The sequence below is a fragment of the Cornus florida genome, unplaced genomic scaffold, assembly GCF_030987335.1.
Source record: "Cornus florida cultivar Cherokee Brave unplaced genomic scaffold, ASM3098733v1 CherokeeBrave_3.0.0_Hap2_Chr10, whole genome shotgun sequence".
NCBI classification, from domain to species: Eukaryota; Viridiplantae; Streptophyta; class Magnoliopsida; order Cornales; family Cornaceae; genus Cornus; species Cornus florida.
In genome coordinates, this window is record NW_026775580.1 from 62,970,564 (window position 1) to 62,991,514 (window position 20,951).

The 20,951-nt window shown below is 33.6% G+C and overlaps 1 long non-coding RNA gene across 1 annotated transcript; it reads left to right on the forward strand.

Moving 5' to 3' along the window:
- Positions 1-9,377: 9,377 nt before the first annotated feature.
- Positions 9,378-15,343, forward strand: LOC132279361 (uncharacterized). Its single transcript, XR_009471303.1, has 2 exons — positions 9,378-9,670; positions 13,121-15,343. It is a non-coding gene; the product is annotated as an uncharacterized LOC132279361 (long non-coding RNA).
- The last annotated feature ends 5,608 nt before the right edge of the window (positions 15,344-20,951 follow it).

The following is a 20,951-nucleotide window of genomic DNA, read 5'->3' on the forward strand; positions in this document are numbered from 1 at the left end:
GTGTATTCCGATTTAAATTGGGAGTTTGGGCTTTGAAAAGTGATAGAATTGATTGATTTGTCATGTTGATGGGCCCACAAACATGTTCGTGTGGGCCCCATGCTTCCAAAGTCACAGATCTGTGACTGTTTACATTCGTCGCACAGTTTGATCGATTGAACTTGTATCTTAGATTGATCTTGAGAGATCGATCGAACTCATGTCTCAAATTGATCGAAGTTGTGAGATCGATCTGACTTATTTTCGATCGATCCAACTTTTGTGATCGATCTCACTTCTTTTTTTGATCGATCGAACTTCACAGATCTCACACACACACTTTATTCATCATGCCTTATGTTCATGCTATCTATATATGCCCAGTGCCTGTGATATTCCACATTGGATGCATTTCATACTTATATTGTTTAGCATGTTTCACATCCTGTCACTTGTATAGATTCATGTCATATCTGTTTTGTCTATTTTACTTGACATACATGTTTCTATATTGTGCTTAAATTTTCTTATTCTGGCACTAACTCCCATTGCAAGTTTTTCTTTTTCTTTTCGCAAGCCATGGTTAAGAGGAAGACCGTTGCCAATAGGCAACACAGGCCCCACCGACATATCAGACCACGTACAGAGGAGCCAACAGAGCCCTCTCATGCACAGGATGAGCCAGCACAGGCTACCCCACCTCAGTCACCATCTCATGAGGCTGAGGATGATCATATGCCATCCACCTCTGCGGCTTATCCTGTATTTACTCCATCACCATCTCCACCACATGCTGGAGCTGAGCATTCACCCGTACCAGCTCAGCCAGCCCAGGAGCGTGATAGGCCCATGCCTAGATATGCGCATATGGCGGTCGACCATGAGTCAGTGTTCGACACTGCCTTTTTTTCCAGATCGGTGTTGACCCGATCAGCTTACCATGACATCATTCAGAGGGGCTTGACAGCTATTCTTGCCCCAGTCACAGAGCCAGTCTACCCGCGGTTGGTACGGTTGTTCTACCAGAACCTCCGACCATCCCTGCGTACCACAGCAGAGCTGGTCACTTCTGTAGATGGCCATCAGATCACCATCACAATGGACTCACTAGCCCGCTCTTGCCACTGCCTACACCGCTATCCTCCAGAGCTTCAGGACACATATCCGAGGCTATACAGGCCTTCTTACGCCAACATGGTGGTCTTTCTTATAGGTCACCATACCACTGGCGTGACCTTCGCCACCCGGACATTCCTTCCAAATGACCTGCGGTTTACTGATTCCGTGCTCTTCCGGAACAATTACATAGCTGGGCACAAGATTCAGCGGAGGGGGATTATTTGACAACCCTCTATGCCTTCTACACCGGGCACTGGGTGTCCATTCCCGCGCTCATCTAGAGCGTGATGAAGAAGTTATATGACGAGTACATCAGCAAGGAGATGCCCGGATGGGCTAAGTCTCTCCCATTCAGCCACCTCATCACCCAGATTCTTATAGACAAGCGCTACCCTATTCATCCTCAAGAGCACCCCGAGAAAGGTTCCTGTCACTTTCTGAAGAAGGACTGGACCAAGAGCTACAACGCCATTATTACTAGACTGCAGGACAACACAGTAGTGGTTGCAGAGGAGCTAGAGGCTAAGGAGGAGGCATAGGCAGAGGCACAAGCAGAGGCACAGGCAGCAGCAGCAGATCTCGTAGCGGACGACGCACCAGTCAATCCAACTACTGAGCATATAGATATTGACTTAGAGCGCCCTGTAGATGCCACAGAGCAGTACTCTCTAGGGTCGCTCATTCACGAGCAGGAGCAGACTCAGGAGCTTTCTTCTGATTCATCTATGCCTCAGACTCCAGATCTGACCCCCGGCTTTGGAGTATGCCTGCAGACTCTTGAGGATACTATTGTTTCCATACAAGCTGATCTCACAGCTCACAGAGCTGATTTTGCTGTTTTCCGTACGGATGTCGCGACTATGTTCCGAGATTTATCTAGAGATATTCGCGGAGCCCGACCTGCCCGTCCTACCTTATCCTCCAGAGTTCCCAGTTCCTTTTATCTCATGATCCCTCTATACTATTGATACTTTATTTTTGTCACTGTACAATACTATTATTTTTGTAGGCGGTTTGTTGGCTTAGATCTTTTGATGTACCAGTACTTTATTTTTTTGTATATCTATTTTTGCTATAGATGTCATATGATTATATTCTCATATCTGTATGTTTGACTCCATCAGGTGCATTACAGTGACTTCAGTGAGAGAATGCTACCCAATTTTCAGGACCACCCTTATACCTCTCTCATCTATTTATCTGTTTATCCCATTTACACTTGCATGTCCACTGTGCACTAATTATACCATTTTGTTATCTGATGAGTTTATCCAAGTGCCAATTTTCAAGACCACAGTTCATCCCAAGTTTGGGGGGGCCATACCACCCACTTCGGATACTTCAGTCCCAATCATTCTATGCCTTAGTTGCACTGTTGTACTTTTTCCCTTGTTCTCTTTGCACATTAAGGACATTGTGTCATTTAAGTTTGGGGCGAATGATGCTTTACAGTGTTAGTTTTAATTTCAAAATTTTGAGCATGACTTGTGTATTTGAGGGATATTTCTATGATTGGTCCATATCTAGCTATGATTTTGATCTTTTGAGGACTATATTGCTTAAAATTCAAAAATTGCTTGACTTGAGAGTCCAATACTCCTTGTATGCCTTATGGATGCCATTTAGGAGTAAATTTTTTGAAAGATTAATATCTTGCTTGCCTTTGTGGTCCATATCATCTTGATCTTATGATTATTTTGAGATTCACTCTAGGATTCTACATTAGCACAGGCACACACTAGCATTCATTTATGGGGTACATGATTTGTTGATTATTGAATTGGTTACATCCCAATTGAGCTAGTAGTGCATTGAAAGCTTTCATTCTTGATAAAGGTGGATAACAACCCATTTTCACTAAGTAGCTGGGATTCTAGCCTCATCAAGCACTGAACTTCTCGAGCCGAAAGGTGGAGGGCCCAAACTCTAGGTTAATAATTAAACTTGACAAAAAAAAAAAAAAAAAGCAATAAAAAGTGAGGACTTCTCCCAAAAGCTGAGAAGATGATTTGAGCTTGTAAGTCCGTAGGGGTATTTGAATGCCTAATGCCCTAAAGCCGTCTGGTTTGGGAGTCATTGACCTAATGGTTGACCTCATAAATCACTAGAAAGCTTAATAGATCAACACATTGCACCATGCTTCCATCTTTGATCCTATATTAAAATATATATATATATATATATATATATATATATATATATATATATCCAAGCCCTTGTCATTGTCCTTATCCAAAAGAATCCACAATGTTCGATCGATCCAACTTCTCTTAGATCGATCGAAAATATTCGATCTTATCCACACCTATCACCCCACCTACCACTTTTGTCTCTTTCCCAAAATATCTCAAAATATCTTAGAGATTTTTCTTTATTCAAAAAGGCGCCGCCAAGGATGGATTGATCTCTGCAGCATTTGATAGATCTCACCTAAGTTCGATGGATCTCACCACAGTTCGATCGATCGAACCTCCTCAAGTCCCAAAAAAAATAAGTTCCAGCTTATTAAAAGTTGTCTCATAGTGCAATCATTAGAGGAGCCTTTGTGCACGAGTCCAGACCATTGGGTGTGACACTTGAGCTACCTATATAAAGATTTGAGCTACTTTTTACACATATGCTTACACATATACTTAGAAACATTCTTAAAGAGGAAGAAAAGAGAGGAGGAGAGGCTAGAGATACATTTTTGGGAGTTCTTCCATTCTTTTAGGGTTTCCGTCATGAAGGAGGTCATTCCTATCATGGGGATAGCCCTTGAGGGTTGGATGGCTACTTCAATGAGTGGCTAAACATCTTCTTGGGGCTAGAGTTAGCCTTAAGCATGCCTTCTCGACTCTAATGCTTTGTATTTTGAGGGGATTTGTGTTGTAATCTTGTCTTGACTCTTATTTTATATATGAATCTTGTTTATTTAATGATTTATGTGGTTTAATACTTCCAATTGATCATTTCATTCTATCCATATGTTTATGTATGCTAGAATAGATGTTCATGTGTTTATCTCTAGTTTTTGTGTTATTAATGCATGTTTATGTGTGTTGATGCTATGGATCTAGAGATTGTCAAGGCATAATGCTTAATAGAATTCTATTGTGGTTTATTTGATGGTTCATACTTATGTCTTGATGGATTTTGCCTCTCCCTTAGTTTCTTTAGTTTAATTTTCATGCCCTTAGCTTAGTTGTAGTGTAGTTGCCTTAGTTGTTAGATGGGAGGACAATCCATAGTTGTTGTTTGATGTTCCATGCTTATGAATGCAAGTAGTATTATTCTCTAACCATGCGATATGTTTGGATTGTGAGCTTAAAGGAAGGATTAATGGCTTAGTTTGATGTATTGTGCTATTCACTAGGTTGTTAAGACAATATATGCTTAATTGGTCATCCATACTTATTGAAACAATCAATCACACACTCTCAAATTGTAACACATATTTCCCCTCATTAATTATACATTGAATGTCTAGAATGGTGATATTTAATGGTGACCTCTAGACCCCAAGACCTCACTCTCTTGTTTTCTCTAAATTTCATTTAATTTGCTTCTTCTTCATTGAACTTATTTAGTTTAGTTTGTAATTTAATCAACCAAACACACCACCTTTTGATCACTCAACCTACTAATCCTATACATTGTTTCCATTGCAAGCACGCTTAAAATCCCTTGGGACGATCCCTACTCACCCTAGCTATATTTTTAGTTAGAGGTAGTAGTGGCATTTATAAATTTAAAACTTGGTCACACTATTTTGCACATCTTTAGACGTTGGTGCGATGACAACACCAAGCTACTGGGACGGTCAATAATTGTGATTTGGCATGTATTGCCTGGTTTATTATTGGTCATGTTTGTGTAGGCAGGTGACGGCATCGACTGGCTACCACAACGGTTACGGAGTGTGTGGGCGGGTAACTAACAATGTCAGCTACCACAATGTTTTGCATGTCACGGTATTTCACATCGCCTGGGGTAAGGATTTTTGAATTGTGTTTTGCCACTTTTGATGTTTTCGGGTGTGCGAAAATCGTTGGATCTGAATTTCAGGGCGAAATTCTTTTTTTTGTGGTGGAGAATGTGACAACTCGAATTTTTAAGAGTTGAAATTATATTTATTTCATAACTTCTAAATTGTCATAGTTGATATTTTGATTTTAAATTGGAGATTGGATTATTGATTATTTTGTTTTTTGTTGGAGATTTATTCAATTAAATTTTTTAATGGGTTGAATTAATTACTTTGGAATTAAATATATATGGTATATGTTTTTGATGTAACTGGTGACTGTTGGAAGAAAGAAGGGTGGCGAAACATAAGAGAAAGAAAGAGGGGTTGCCGAATTGAGACGAAAAGAAAAGAATTGTAATGGTTTATTGGCGGGTCCCGTTAAATGGTATTAATGGGTTGATTTTGGTTTTGATACATTTAATATATATATATATATATAAATCTAATGTTAGTTTGTGAGATAAAGAGAAGGCAGCACGAAGTGGGAAAGGAAATGGAAATTATGATGTATTTGGATTGGCGGGCCCACTAATTGATTGTTGGCAAGGTTATTTTGACCTTCTTTTATGCACATGCTGATTTTATTGTTTGTTAATTGATATTTAGAAAGTAAAGAAAGAGAAGGAAAATGGATTGTCGGCCGAAATGAAAAGGTGGCGGTGGTGGACCCCATTTTTTGATGATTATGTTTGATATTTGATATTTGTGTGAATTGTTGTGTCGGTGGTGGATCTCCTTTCTATAATTGTGACCTTGGTGAGGATTCAAAATAGAGGAAGTAAATTATGGAAACAGAGTTTTGAGAACAGAGATAGAAATTAGAGGAAAGACAATGAGGTTCGAGGGTTCACATAGGGCCGAAAATTTGATGCTCAGATGATCTAGTAATGATTATTTATTTTACAGAGTAGGGTTCTTCATACCTTGAATTACCTGGGTGATTTTATCTCAAATATTTTGTAATTGCTCTTTTGCTTCAAATTGCATATATGTTATTTTGTTTAAAAACATATATATTATTTTGTGAAGCTAGTTTCTATGAAATCCCTTGAGATTCTTGTTATGGTTTTTCCTACTGGGACTTCCCCCGTCTCACCCCCTTCCAGTTTCAGGTACCGTGATTTGCTAGTTGCGGGCTTAGGTGGAAGAGTTGGCGTTGAGGAATTATTTTAAATTATTTAGAGATTTTCTTATATTTTATTTGAGGAATTGATTTATATCAATAAAATAATATTTTTTTTGAGATCTTGGGAGTATATTGATGTATTTTGATTTGAATAAATCGGAGAATTTATTTAAAAAATTCGGGGCATGACAAAAGAGACAATGAAAAAAAATAAAAAACAACCTTATAATCGAATAAGAATCAAATCACCACTTTCAAATTACCTAATAAAATCAATCAGTACTTTGAAATTACCTAATAAAATTCAAATTACAAATTACCTAATATATATTCTATTATTAAAAGAGTTTCTATAAAACTCTAACACAAAATAAAAAAATATTACCTATTTTTAAAAAAATCTATCTCGTTCCCTGTCCAATCGGTTTCCCCCTCCTATCTAGGGATCACTAGTTCAAAGCTGTGTAATTCCACATATAGTGTTCTTGTTCCCATATTCATTCCGAAATTGCCCCAGGATTGAAACAAGTGCTAATATGCTTCCTGATCTGAATTAGGATTTTCGTGATAACCGGGCATCTTTCCTTTAAACAAGAAAGGAACTCTAGCTTATTGAGTGAAAGCCTTTTCTTCTATCCATTACTTTCCTTTCTTTATATCTATACAATTATTAAAAGAGTTTCTATAAAACTCTAACACAAAATATAAAAAAATATTTATTAATTGATATAAAAAGAGTTTTTATAAAACTCTAACACAAATTTATATATATATATATATAATAAAAAATTAATGAATTAAGCTACCAATCGAGAGTGGGGGTGACACGTACCTTGCAAAAAAAGGCTTCAATCTTGGCAAAACTTAGACTAATAAGAAGAAGAGAAAGACAATTGATTAGGTTTTTTTTTTTTTTTTTTTTTTTCTAATTTTTGTATACATTAAATGTAACAATATATATAATAAAACAATGCATGATCAAAACATAAGTTTAATAATAAAAAGAAGAAAAGAAAAAACAATGCATGAGCAAATAATAAAACAATGCATGATAAAGACATAACTAATGAGTTACTCTACCAATAGATGGTGGGGGTGACACGTACCTTGAAAAAAAAATTGATGTGATTAAAAAAAGACTTATATATATAGAAAAATTATATATTTCAAAACCTAATAATTAAAATTCACGGAAGGGCTAAACTCAAAATATAAAATATAAAAAACAGCCCATTTGGAATATGTATTTTGACGTTATCGGCATTTGGAATATTTTTGCAAATAAAGGGAGATCAACACCTTGCTTGTTTTTTTTCAAAAGAGGGGTATATGATGAAGACTGTGTTGACCATTTACTTTTTCGGTGTGGTTTTGATCAAGAACTATGGGATTGGATCTTTGAAAGTTATTTGGTTCTTTTTGATCAATTATTCTAACAGTTTAAAAATCAATTCAAACAAATCAGTCAGAAACAAATTGAGTGTGGTGGAGTTAGAAACAGTTTGAAAGAATAATTGTCTGATATTTGGCTTGCTTATGCTTTGATTCTATCAACAAGACACAAAATATAAAAATAATCCTGATAATTAAAATTCACGATTGCAACAAGACACAAAATATAAAAACAATCCTCCTCATAATTAAATTTATTATATTGAGAGAACAATAACAAAATTCAAATTTAATCAAGAAAAAAATTATAATTACAACCCAAATATATATATATATATATATATATATATATATATATATATATAAAATAAAAAATTAATGAATTACTCTACCAATAGGGGATGGGGGTGAAACGTACCTTGCAAAAAAAGGCTTCAATCTTGGCAAAACTTGGACTAATAAGAAGAAAAAAAAAAAAAAGACAATTGATTAGGTTTTTTTATTTTTGTATACATTAAATGTAGCAATATATAATAAAACAATGCATGATCAAAATATAAGACTAATAATAAAACAATGCATGAGCAAATAATAAAACAATGCATGATGAAAACATAGCTAATGAGTTAATCTACAATAGGGGGCAAAAAAAGACTTATATATAGAGATTTAATTAATATCTAAAATGGACTCTTTTTCTTCCCCGCTATTAGGTTTTTTATTTCTTATTTTTGAATTATCGTGTTAGGTTTAGTAGTAGTATGATATAATAATCAAAGTAGTAGTATAATGGGAGGGCTGTTTTTATAAATAAATACTTCTTTTATGAGGAGGATTATTGTGTAATAGTATGATATAATAATTAGAGTACTATAGTAGGAGGACTGTATATATAAATAAATACTTCTATTATCATATTAGTAGTATAGTGGGATTGTTTTTATAAATAAATAATTCTTTTATGAGGAGGATTCATGTTGCAATGGTGAATTTTAATTATTAGATTTTGATATTGTGTTAATTTAAATTTTATTAGGTAATTTTAAATTTTTATTAGGTAATTTTAAATTTTATAGAATTTATATCAATTAATAAATAAATACTAAAATACTGAAACACTCAAACACTTTGCAAATAATTTTTTATGAGGAGGATTCCTGCAATTTTAAATTTTTATTAGGTAATTTTGAATTTTATAGAATTTATATTAATTAATAAATAAATACTGAAATACTGAAACACTTTGCACATTTAATAATAGTATAGATATAGATATAGATATAGATATAGATTTATACGCACGCGCGTGAAAGAAAAATCTAATACACTGAATGAAATAAAAAAGTTGTCCTTGATAAGCATTCTCACACTCAACAATTATTTGAAAAATATTCAATATAATTGTGTTAATAAAAATTGTAAAATGAAATAGAGGAGTAATTTCGCTGGTTACAATATCACATTGTATGGATGTAGAACAATCTAACCCAACACAAAAACTATCATATTTTTGAAGAGTAAAATTTTGTAAAAAATAAAAAATTTCATTTTTGAAACTAAATTTTATATTAAAAACTAAATATTAGTTTTAAATAAATTTTTAAAAGAAAACTTCATATTTATCACATTTTCTTTCTTATTTACTGCCTTTAATTAACGTGTTTAAGTAATGTCTAATTTCTTAATTTAAATTAAATTTATAAGACCCACTTTTTTTCTTTCTTATTTACTCACGTTTTTTTCCTTCAAAAGACCCAAATCACTCCAGAAGAGAACTAGCTCCACAGTCTTCTTCACGAGAAAACCCTAAACAATTGAGTGTGAATTAATGATTAAGCTTCGATTGAGCGTCGGTTTTCTATCATCTATTGTGAACCTACAATCCGAATATATAGATATGAGAGTTTGAGCTTTTGAGCATTTCAAAGAGCTTTATTGGGATAGTACCATCACAATCACCGTCTTCATAGTGTTTTTGGTCTTCACCTTGTTGTTCATCCTTCGATCATCGGGCAGAATTTTAATTAGAACCTCTGCAACTTCTGGTAAGTTTGTCTCCTTCGATCATAGGCATCTATGGAGTTACGTAGGTTTCAGTTTTTGTGTTTCACAATTGGTTCATCAACATAGCAAATTGCTATATAATGTTGAAATTCGGACCTCAAAACGATTTTATTGTAGGAAATTAAATGCAACTTTAGCACATAGAACCCTAGAGATATTATTAGTTTCAGTTCGTAAACAATCAAATTCATTTAGGTTCAATTCTTTTGACTCTGCTAGATCCATACTTGACCCACCATTACCATAGCAAGCCATACAATAGGAAAGTATTGTCTATATTACTATTTTGATTTTCGTAGTGTTGCAAATGTGTATTTACGTGTGTGTGTGTGTGTGTGTGTGTGTTTGTGTGTATATATATATACAAATTCATATGTGTATGTATATATATACAAATTTATATTTAGATGATCTGAATCTTCCTTTAACTGTTTGTTTGAGTTTTCAAATAACATTCTTTGCAGTGAATTGATTTTCTTTAGTGGTTATATTCCTGGATTGTGCCTTCAGAAACTATATAACAAAAAACGGAATGCAGAATGTATTTGCGTGCTTTTTTCTTTTTTTTTTGGGTAAATTTTATCAACTGATTTTTGAGTTTTTCTCACACCTGTTTTCTGTTATGGGCTATGTGCAATGCACTTTTGCTTTCAAAAGCAGAACGGTTCTCTTTTCTTGGGATATTTAATTCTTCCTTCATTCATTTGAGTTTAAGTTTCATTCTTTGTGATGAATTGATTTTCTCTAATGGTGTATCCATAGAGATGTGCCTTCAAAAGCTATAGAATAAAAATGCAATGCTGAATGCATTTGAAGTGAGTTTGCTTGTTTCTTTGCTATAGGCAATAACTCTTTGAATTTTATCAAGTGACTATGTTCTTATCATTTGCATTTCTAGTGATACATTTTTTCTTTTCCGGAATTTTTCTAGTGATGCATTGATTTTTGTATGTCACATGGAATTATGCTTTCAAATTTTGTGAATAAAGAACGAAAAGGTTATAGTTCCGTTCTCTTTACATTATTTGTTGCATGAAATTGAATTGATTTGAGAATCTTCCCTGTCGTAGAGTATTTGTGTGACTTCCAATGCTCAACAAAATGTCCTTATAATGTTTCACTTTGGTATTTTTTTATTGCTTGGCACTTGATATAATCTATGTAATATATGTGTTGTTATATAGGTGAAATGGCCCAAAACCATGCCTGTGTTCTTTCTTTCCATAATTTTTTTTTTTTTCCATCAAATTCAAATTGCTTTAGTTGGACAGCCTCTTTACATTTTTATTCTTTTAAATATGTAGACACTGTTTTGTGTGCCATTTCTTTCATTTACTTGTTTTGATTACTGCTAATTAGTATTTTAAATTATCTAAATATTCATAATCCCAATCTTTTGTGTCTATGCTAGCTTGATTTTCAAGAGGAAAGTGATGGGCCATATTTTTAATTTTTTTTTTTCAAAAAAACTTTAATTTCACTAAAATTATTAGTGTAGTGTGTGTGTGTGTGTATATATATATATATATATATATTTGTTTGGTTTCCAGTTCTCTTTGAAAGTTTTGCATACTTCTAGGATGTTAACAAAGACGATGGACAAAGATTGGTCTTGCATTATTAACAGGTTATTTCAGTTAGCACATAATGTATACAAATATAAACTTTTGTATTTTAATTTTAATTGTTTCTATAAAATGAAATTATGAGTTTGTATTTGTAGAGCTTCGATAGAATATAGAAATGGAGCTAGAAGGTTTGTTGATATGGCTCAAGCTAATACTGAAACCCAAATAAGATCGTGTACCCTTGCAGACACTATTTAAATGCATGTTATCAGCACTTTGATATCGTGTTTGCACATGTGGTGATGTTTCGAATGGAACCAACATACAAAACTTGGGTTTTTCATGGAGAAAGTCTTATGTCTCATCAGGATGGAGGAGGTGGAGATGATGTGGAAATGACAGAGGCGTATAGGATGTATAGAGATGTTTATTTTAGTAGTGATGATGATGATGACGACGACGATGAGGATAACAGTGGTAATGATATTATAGAGCCTACAAATGAAGAAAGAGAAACGGAATTCAAAATTTTTTTGGAAGATGCCGAAAAAAACCTATATATCCTAGTTGCACAACGTATACTAGAATTTTTGCCATTATTGCTTTATACAAGCGCAAAGCCGCATATAATCTATCTAATACGGGATTTAGTGCACTCCTTAAGATAGTGGGTGACATTCTCCCAGATGACAACACACTTCCCCTTAGTTGTTATGAAATAAAAAACTTATTCAAGGTATTTGATTAGGGGTACGAAAAGGTACATGCCTGTATTAATGATTGTTGTTTGTTTCGAAAACAAAATTAAAATATAAATAGATGTCCAAAATGTGATACTTCACGATAGAAAGTCAACACATATACTAAAAAGATTAAAAATAGTGTTCCAGCAAAGTTGTTGCGGTACTTTCCAATAATAGCAAGACTAAGGAGAATGTTTAAGTCAACTAATAAGGAAGAAGGATTATTATGCCATTCTACTGACAGAAGTTCAGATGGGAAGATGCGACACCCAGTTGATTCCCTTGCATGGGACACAATTGATCAAAAGTGGCCCGATTTTATATTAAATCCCAGAAATTTGAGGCTTGGCCTATTTTCTGATGGGTTCAATCCATTTGGTAATCTTAGCTCTAGATATAGTTGTTGTCCAGTGATGTTAGTTATATATAATCTTCCTAGATTGTCATGCATGTCTAAAGAGAATATGATTCTCACATTATTAATCACAGGGCCAAAGCAACGAGGGAATGACATTGATGTGTACTTACAACCACTTATAGAAGATTTAAAAAAGTTATGGGATAAAGGTGTAGAGGTTTATGATGCACACAATAAGATGAGGTTTAATTTGAAGGTAGTTTTGATATGGACAATGAATGATCTTTTAGCTTTTGCTAATCTCTTTGGTCATGGAACAAAGGGTAAAACAACTTGTCCATGCTCCCAATGGCTGACTCATTATAAGAAACATTTTTTCATGGGCCACCGACGATTTCTTTCTTACAATCACCCATTTCGAAGGAAAAAATGTTGGTTCAATGGAAATGAAGAAAGGAGGGGGAAGCCTAAAATTTTTTCTAGAATAGACATTCTTCGTGTAGTTAAGAATATTAAAAAGGAATGGGGAAAATAATAATAATAATAATAAATAAATAAAAAATTGATAAAAAGCGAAAGAAGTGTGAGAAAACTTCGGATTATCCTTGGAAGAAGAAATCTATTTTTTTCGAGTTACCATATTGGGAAGTGAATAATTTGTATTAAAATAAATATAATTTTTTAAACATTTTTCTATTGCATATGATGTGCAAAACATTACTAATTATTTTTATTTTTATTTTTTTTCACTTGGCATGCTAGGTATTACCTTTGCGTCATAATTTAGATGTGAAGCACATTGAAAATGTGTGCGAGAGTATTATCGGAACATTATTGGATATGAAAGAAAAATCAAAGGATGGTCTCAATTCACATTTGGATTTGCAAGAGATATGCATTGGGGATGAATTGCATCCAATAAAGAGAGACTATAAATTTTACTTGCCAGCACGACCTCACACCTTATCAAAGATGGAGAAGCGGCGTTTCTGTGAAAGGTTACAACAGTTAAAATTGCTTGATGGTTATAGTTCTACTATTGGGAAATGTTTCTTGATAGATGAATGGAAGATATATTTGGCTTAAAGTCACATGATTATCATGTCTTAATGCAACAATAGTTACTAGTTACATTACGGGGTAGCACAGAAGGGTCCTAGGAATGCAATATTAATTTTGACTGTGTGCATATTTTAATGAAGTATGTCAATGGATGATCGATAAAAACTCCTTAGAAAAATGTGAGAATGATATTGCAGAGACTTTGTGCACGCTTGAAATATTTCTTCCTCCATCTTTCTTTGACGTGATGGTTCATTTAACAATTCACATTACAAGAGAAGCTCGCATTTGTGGACCGGTACAATATTGTTGGATGTATTCATCTGAGAGGTTTTTAACTATTAACTTCTTAGGTTATGCATTTGTTAATTTTTTTCAATTCTTTTTTCATGTAACATTTTGTTTTAGGAATATAAAGGTTTTTAAAGGATATGTTAAGAATCGAACAAGATCAGAAGGATGCATAATAGAATGCTATTTGTCTCAAGAATGTGTTCAATTTTTTAGTGAGCACATGAAACAAGCAGCTGAAATACCAGTTCGAAGAAATCGTAATGAAGATATTGAATTTGAAACACAATTAGAAGGTCATCCAATTTCCAAGGGGAAGTCAAAAGCCATGCCTTCTGATATGTTGGAGATAGCGCATCGTTATGTGTTATTCAATAATCCAGAAGTGGTACCGTATATTCAGTAAGTGTAAAGGCACCGAAAATTGTTAATATATAATTTAATTTTATAAACTAGCTTAACATTTTACTTTTCGTATTTGTTTTCCATATAGAATTCATTTAAAGGAGCTTAAGTGTTTGGACAAGCGTCTTTTAAGGAATAAAAATGAATTATTAAGGAAATACATAGAGACTTTTTTTGCATGGCTCGCTGATAAAGTACATACAAGTGGTAATGATGTGTTAGAAATGTTGAAGTGCCTTGCAAATGAGCCTAGAAAAAATGTCAACCCATTCTGGTTATATCATTAATAGGCAAAGGTTTCACACAAGGAATGTTGAGAGAAGCACACAAAATAGTAGTGTTTCTTTAGAGACTGAAACTATTTGTTAATCCAGTGCTAGAGACACAAATCAAGTTGTGGGAAGAATATCTTACTATGGGGTTTTGAAGGACATCTTTTTTTTAGACTACTATTCATTTAAAGTCCTAATATTTGATTGTGAATGGGCGAACATCAATATTGGTGTCAAAATTCATCGATCTTTGGCCTTTTTTTTCGTTTTCTTTATCTACTCTCACTAACTTTCATATCAATTGTAACATACTTAAATGATTTGAGTTGTTTGATGACTGGATAGTTAAATATGGTTTTGACTTGAATAGTGGCCGGACATGCTTTTGCTTTATTAATTGTTTTACAATGAAATGGTGTGCGTTAATTGTCTTTGGAGGCATAATTGTTTTTTTATGAAACTTTTATAGGTGCATCAACAAGCTTATTGCTTGGGATGCAATGTATTTTTTTTTAAATGTTGCTTTCTACAAGGTGAAAAAAATCCGGTAAAATGTTATTACAACATGTAAAAAGACCTATTAACCAGATGGCAGGTGGTTATTTATAGGGTTTAATTGGATGCGGTAATAAAATTCATTATTTACCGCATGGCTTGTTACCGCATGTGATTAAACCTTGTAAGGGGTATTTACAAGATTTTTTTCACCTTGCAAATATTCATTTTTCTTGTAATGAAAAGTGATTGCTTTTTTTTTTTTTTTTTTTTTTAAATTATTTTCAGGTCCTTTTATTACTAAATAATGTATGTACTATCATCGGTAGAGAGTCGTTAACTTAGAGAATGTTCTTTATTTATGATGAGATTATCATTACTCTTAGACCATGTTTGGTATAATAAGAGGGTAGGGAGAATAAAAAAGGATAAAATTGGTTATGAAAAAAAAAAAAACAAATGAGAGAAATTGTAAACCTCTTATAATGTTTGGTTAATTAATGAAACAAAAGAAAATATGGTATTACTGCCAAATTCTATTTGGAAAACATAGTGAAGAGACAACAAAGGAAATAATTGTGTTCTTCTATGAGTGATAATGGGTCAGAATTCCAAATGTACAAACCTATTTTTTTCTATAAAACATTAATATAAACAAATGTACAAAAGACTAGCAATTTACAAAATGGGGTGTCTAGCCTAAACAATTGCATTATAACAAAATGGTAGAGAAAAAGATGCTTTCAATACTAACATTCCGGTGAGCTCTGAAGATCTTCATTGGTGAAGGAAGTAGCATAACAGTGTAGGCCATTGTTGTGTTAATCTGGTGGCATCGGTGGAGGTTGAATGAATGATCCAGAAATCTTTCACAACGAACAAGACAATTTTTGTCTAATAACAAGAAGAATACGATTAAGGCATTCGTAAAAAGTGATGATCCATTGAAGTATCTTCAATTTCCTCCATCTAAACACAAAATAAGCTTTTCCGTCATTTCCTTTCTTTCGTATTCCTTCCAAATCTCCCCGATCACTCAAGGATTATAGCTATATTTTATTTTTTATACCTTTAAACGTCAAAGGTTGAAGTACCTAAAGAGAATTTAATTAATTAATTCAACTTTTAATTCTGAATGAATTAAGTACTTATTTAATTAACTCTTGAAAATAATATATGCGGAAACAAAGATCTGTTATTTGTATCACAATAAATCTCTCACGCAATACATCAATCTAACAATCCCTTGTGTATGTATATCTTTTCATAATATGTCACACGCGTAGGGTTAATATAAAACCCAATATTTATGTGAAAACAACTTGCCCCCCAAATTTAGAGCCTTTTGGAAGCAAATCTTCAATTTAGAAAACAAATCCCCCTTTCTTGTTTACGTCAATTGAACTGATTACGGTTTCGATCGATCGAAATTTTTTTGTAGATACCTCATTTTTGTCGTCCCTTTCCACAAATCCCGCAACAAGGAACGACATTTCTATCTCTCGATATCAGTTACCGATAGGGCCCACATACGGTAAAAAACTGAAAACTTGATCATTCGATCAGAATCTACTGTTCATTTTGTTGACACGGTAGCAGCTGAAGATAACAAAGCACAATACAACGTCGTTCTAATTTCGTAATTTTTTTCGGGTACCGGAGATCTCACTTAATGCCTTTAACCCAACTTTTTATTGTACTTGTCAAAAACATAAAAAGGAAAAATAAAATTTACTTGTCACTTGATGGATTTTTTAAATAAAATTTATTCTTACTGATTTTAATCATGGATTATTTTGAATGAATGATGTGAGTCACGTATCAGATTTTAGTATAAGATAACGGTTCTTGTGTTAGAATTTTTGGGGCATGACAGTTTGGTATCAAAGCCTGATCCAGCCGAAAGTGTGTCAACGGGGACGTTGGGTCTCCAAGGGGGGTGGATTATGATGACCCTATGCGAGGGTGTGCTGTGGGCAAGTGCAAGACACTGGCAGGTTACCATATTGGGCAAGTTACGGGTGCATAATCCCACATTGCCTGGGTAAGGAAAAGGTGAAGTGCTTATATGTGGTGGTGTTATCTCCAATTAGTATGAGACTTTTTGGGGTAAAACCCAAGAGTAAAACCGTGCGGGCTTAGGCCAAAGTGAACAATATTATATCATGTGGTGGAGTGGGTTGTTACAAATGGTATTAAAGTCTAGGTTTAAGAATACCAGGGTGAAAAGAATGTTGTAAGAATAGAATTTAAGATATGAAATGTGTTATGGAATGCGTAAATTATCTACTTTCATAGTATGCTCCATCTTAGGTTTGATTAATCGTTAAGACTAATGATTATATCATTTTTCATTAAATAGGATGTCGGGAGCTAGTAGAGGCCGAGGACGACCTGTTAGAGGCAGAGGTTAAGGAGGCGCCGATCAGGGCGGTGCAGGCCGCGGCATGGCTTAGATGGACGAGGCACTTCAAATGCCAAATCCTAATGTGGAACAAGTTCCTATGCCTACATACATAAGGGACATACACAAATTAGGAGCTATTGAGTTCGTTAAAGCTTCCGATCCACTTGATGCTGAAAAATGGATCGATGACATGGAAAAGTATTTTGAGATGATAGATTGCACTGAAGTGCAGAAAATGATGATAGCTGCATTCTTCTTATCAGGTGAGGCGCACCAGTGGTGGTAGACCGTGACTAGGACTACTGTAGACATAGCCGTTATGACTTAGGAAGAATTTAAAACACGGTTCTATGAAAAACATTTTCCGCGGTCCGTGAGAGAAAAGAAGGTAATTGAATTCATGGAATTAGAATAAAGCAACACAATGACGGTTAGTGACTATGAAACAAAGTTTACGGAACTCTCTCGATTTGCTCCTCACATTGTGGCTAATGAGGAACATGAGATTCGAAAGTTTGAGTAAGGTTTGATCTCCCATGTCAAAAGATTGGTAGTCGGGCATAGGTGTGACACCTATGCAAAAGTTGTGGAATGTGCTATGGCAATTGAAGAAAATAACAATAATATTTTTCAAAAGAAAAAGGAGCAACAGTTAGAAAAGAAAGGAAAATGAAAGGGTAATTTCCAAGAAGCTCAAGGAAGTAAGAGTGATCAGTTCCAATGTAGCCAATGGGGTACAAGAGACGAACAAAATGAGCAGAAATGGAAGCGACAAAGAATTGAAGGTTCTAAACAAATTAAATCAGTGGGCCGACAAAAACCGGACAGGAGCCATATAAATTCTAGGGGAAATGTTATAATTGTTTAAAGAGTGGACATATGGCAAGGTTTTGTCCAAAGCCACATAAGAGTTCTGAGACAAGTGAAATGGAAACGCAGAAGTATGAGGAAGAGATTATAAATGAAGAAGTGAGAAATTATTATTATGATTTTTTTTCTTTAGCTATTTGCATAAGAACAAAGTAGAGGTTTAAGATTACTTATTAATGGTTGTTAAGCATTGTTTTCTTTGAACATTTGGTTTGTAATATGGATTTATAAGTCATGTAAATTCATTGATTATTATTGGATGGTTGTCATTATTTTATGAGTAAAAAAGTGAAACGGCTTATATTTTATTTACCTGATTGCATTTTAGAATCAGGATAACTAGAAAGAAAATTAATGAGGACAAACAGGAGCAAAAGATCAATTTATCGGCTTGTATGCGAGGGAGAACTCAAAAGGTATGAATGGATATCAAAAGTTCTATTCCAATAGGTGTTATCCCAAAGTATAAACCAAAAGAGGTTTCTTGTGTACGAGATTGGTCTCCATTTTGCAAACCCAAAGCTAACCCAGTTCCTTTCAAGGAAATGAAAATTGAAGCAGATGGTCTTGAAAAGGATTCTGAAAAGACGTCTCAAGACGACATTGAGTAAAGGTATGTAAATTTCGAGGATGAAATTTCAATTAAGGAGGGTAGAATGTAACACCCCAAATTTATATTATATATATATTTATTTATTTATGGATTTATGTTTTTATCTACATATTATCTATGTGGAATTATGAGAGATATGAGGTTTACTGTACCTCTTAATAGAGATATAAAGCTATATATCATTCAGTTTATTTTGAATTTTAAAGAGTTCTTATTGAACTCAATCACTAAATATATATCTAGACTTAGTTGTATCGGCATTGCATTACCTACGTTGACATACCTACGATACTATTCTGTGAATTGTACACGATCATTTAAAGAAACGAAAAAGCTTAAGCAAATTTCATTTTCAGGCAAGTTAATTCTTGTTTGTAACTCTATATTTATTTATGTCTTAATTGTTAGATTATTATGCATGATTTAACTGTAGAACTCATGATAATTATTTTTAATTAGAGATATGGAGATTATACAAAGAGTTACGGATTGATTAGAATTTATATTTATTTCATTATTTCTTTTTGTTGTGAAAATTGATTATTTAATCATAATTGGTGAAAGACAAAGTATACACATTTATTGTTGGAGACATAAGCCATTCAAGAAGTAAGGAGATATATGTTATCAAATGTTCATGTATATGGGTGCAAAATACTTAGTTAATTGGAGATTCAGTTTAGCTTAGATTTCTAATGATTGATTTTGGGGTTATTGGTATTTTGTCTTTTAGTATTAGTTTAGTAAAGGAAAGATAAAAGAAAAAGAAAAGAAAATGGTAATGGTGGTGGTGGGCCACTAGGAGTTTTTTTTTTTGGCAAAAATTCATGTACATGGATGATGTTGTTGATTGTTAAATGAAATGGATAGAACGAAATATGGGTAATGATGGTGACGGGACTCACTAATAGATCATTTGACCAAAATTCTTTGGTGTGCGTCACAGGGAATGCTTATATGATTATTTCGTCTTTTATGTTTTTTTCGTTTATAAAGGTGGATTTGGGTTCACTTGTATACAGAGTATTATATATATATATATATATATATATTGTACTCCCTCTGTCCCACAATAGATGTCCCTTATGGGAATTAAAACTTTTTAAGGGGACATGTAATTATTACATTATCCCCTTTTAAAATTACAAAGTTACCCTTTTAAGTTTAAATATATAAATATATAATCAAGTTTGAAATTTTTTAAAATTTTAAGGGTATTTTATGGAAAGATGTGAAATATGTTGTTTAAACTTGGTAAATGGACAAGTATTTTTGGACAACCCAAAAAGAAAAATTGGATAACTATTATGGGATGAAGGGAGTATGTTTTGTCAATTGGGTATGGAATGGAGGAGAATCAGTTTTGGCAAAATAGGATAGGAATCGGTATTGAAGAAGGTGAGTACAGTTAATGGCAGAACAATTTGAATGATTATGAAGTTAAAATTTAGAATATAGGTTTGCAACTTATTGTAATTAGGACTATAAGTTGGTAATGGTATGTTGGTATTTATTATTTAATTAATTAATTATTAATTAAGGTGTTCGATAAACTCATGATATTATGAGTAAGAATTATTTAAATGTATTTAGTATTTAATTGAAGTGATTAAACTAGTTAGAGCGGTAGTCTGGGACTTATCCAGTGATGAGTTTGTTGAGCGCAGTTAAGGACTGTCTACGGAAATGAATTACTCTTTTGTTATGGCAATTGGGCTAAAGGTGCCCTTAGTATGTGGACGTGGTCAGGGACCATCTAGGTGAGTAGACGTACAACCAAGCTACATGTGTGTATTTGGTAGTCCGGGACTATGCAATTCACACCATTTAATTGGAGTGGAGCCAGGGGCTCATGTGAGGTAATGGCAATAGAATGCCAACTGGTTGATGGGAGCTGGGGGCTTATGTAAGGTGTGATACCTTTGGATTCCCGGATGTGGGTTGGCCAAGCCCACGCCCAAATACCAGAGGATATAAAAAACAAATGGCAATAAACGAATACAGAGTACAAAATAGATAACAGGAATAAAAAAACGATTGAAACAAACAAACGATAATCCATTAATAAAACCTTCGAACCAATTTTCATTAATAAATTCTGCTGATACAAATAATCTTCCAACTTATATAACTCAGGAATCCATACTATGTGGACCCCTGTGATAAGCGTCGAAAAGT